The 2233-nt window shown below is 43.7% G+C and overlaps 1 pseudogene; it reads left to right on the forward strand.

Moving 5' to 3' along the window:
* The first annotated feature begins 654 nt into the window (after positions 1-654).
* Positions 655-1136, forward strand: LOC105944806 (annotated as a pseudogene).
* Positions 1137-2233: the final 1097 nt, after the last annotated feature.

The following is a 2233-nucleotide window of genomic DNA, read 5'->3' on the forward strand; positions in this document are numbered from 1 at the left end:
TCAGATTAAAGTGTGGAACCCTCAAGCAAACCTTAGAGGGAGCTTCTGAATCGAAGGGATGTGGAGAGAGTGAGATGAAACCTAAACTCCAATTTCTCCTGCTTCTCTTCTTCTCTGGCCTTTTCTTTTTTCGTTTCTCTTGGTGCTGGCTTGCAATTCCCTATACCAGGATGTGGTCTACATCCACAGTGAGCTGTTGATCAGAGAGACCTACTGAATCTCCCAAAACAAACAAGACAGACTTCTGTCAGAGCACTTGGCTACCCACCAGAGGTTAATGGTAAGACCCTACTGCTGACGACAATTGCAGTCGGCACAGACCAGGGGAAAGTGGCCAATATCTGCCCAAGCAAATCAAAGTCTAAGTAACTCAGCAGCAAACAACTTGAAGTGATGCTCACACAAGTGCAATGGCACACAGCAATGGTGGGTAACAAACTGCTCTTGGACTGGCTAACAGATCCACTGAGTGGAAAGGAAACAATATCTGGAACTGGGAAACAAGTCGGAATCATATACAGATAATGATTCTGCTTTCCATTGTCAAGCTCCCACTAACCTTACAGTGTAAGAGTCTAAACCCTTATAATTATCTCTAAATTAATAATGATTATCCCGCTTTTGGCCGGAGCCGCCATCTTCTAGTAATTTGCCAAAATGACAAACACAAAGGGAAAGAGGAGAGGCACCCGGTATGTGTTCTCTAGGCCTTTTACAAAACATGAAGTTGTTCCATTGGCCACATATATGCAAATCTACAAGAAGGGTGATATTGTAGACATCAAGAGAATGGATACTGTCCAAAAAGAAATGCCTCATAAATATCACCATGGGAAGATTGGAGGAGTCTACAGTGTCAGCATGCTGTTGGAATTGTTGTGAACAAGCAAGTCAAGGGCAAGATTCTTGCCAAGAGAATTAATGTGCATATCAAGCATATTAAGCACTCTAAGAGCCAAGACAGCTTCCTGAAATGGGTGAAGGAAAATGATCAGAAGAAGAAGGAGGCCAAAGAGAAGGAAACCTGGGTACAGCTGAAGAGGCAGCCTGCTCCGCCTAGAGAAGCGCACTTTGTGAGAACTAATGGAAAAGAGCCGGAGCTTCTGGAGCCTATTCCCTATGAATTCATCGCTTAATGGATGTCCTAAATAAATTAGACCTAGATTGTAAAAATACTTTTCTTCATTAAAGTATGGGGGTCCTCAAAAAAAATGGTTATCCCATTTAACTGGAACTGACTTCACTCTCCATGTAGAATCTGAAATTCTTTTTCAGCTGGGAACTGTGCTTGAAGAGATAAAGGACCCAGTGCACTCCACCCAGGTCCCAGCTGAATCCACAGAGGAATTGGGAAAATGAGCAAGAATGCTGCTTTCTTAGTGAATCTGATATCAGCACAAGGGGGATAGAGCTAGATACTGAGGACACTCAACACCTATGAAACCAGAGATCCAGAGGCTCCTAAGTATCCATCACTGAAGTAGACTTAAAATGCTCCCAGCATGGCTCAGGGAATTTTGCAGAGGAGGGGCAGAAAGATTGTTAGAGCCACAAGTTGGGACATTTTGCACAGAGACATTGCCTCTTCCCCATAAATGACTATTGCCCCCATGGGGTTGAGCTGCATCCCCAATGAGAAAGGCCTCTTTAGAAAAGAGGCAGGAAGGAGGGAAAGAATGGCACCAACATGTGATGTTTACATACAAAATATGTATACACTAGTAATTTTTTTTAAAAAGAATCAAACCAAAAAAAAAAAAAAAGAAAAAAGAAAAGAAAAGAAAGTTCACTGTTGTAGCACAATACCTTTCTCAGATCTTAGATTACAGACAGAGGAAGGCACAGACAATGAACTTGGTATGGCTTTCTGAAGGGCATATGCTCTGAACCAATGCCTCTCTCTGCCAGGTCCATGCCCATGATAAAGATGACTGTTGGTGTCTATTATAGGAAAGCCCCCTGGGTCTCCAAGGGACTTGCCTTTGGAGGGTGGGGAGAAGACAGGAGCAATGTTTCCTGGCTTTGTCCACTGTGCCTCCCAGCAGTACACCAAATGACTCTGCACCTCTGTGTAAACACTCCTGTCATTTTGCTGCACTCCTGAGGTTAGGAGGCAGCATCCTCCCATCCTTCCTCTGTTTCAGTTTACATTATATCCAGAGATCTGCACCCACACACTGAGTACTGCTCAGAGCAATGAAAGCAGCTTTCTGAAGAGGCATGCTGACATTCT

Source organism: Jaculus jaculus, chromosome 8, assembly GCF_020740685.1.
Source record: "Jaculus jaculus isolate mJacJac1 chromosome 8, mJacJac1.mat.Y.cur, whole genome shotgun sequence".
NCBI lineage: Eukaryota > Metazoa > Chordata > Mammalia > Rodentia > Dipodidae > Jaculus > Jaculus jaculus.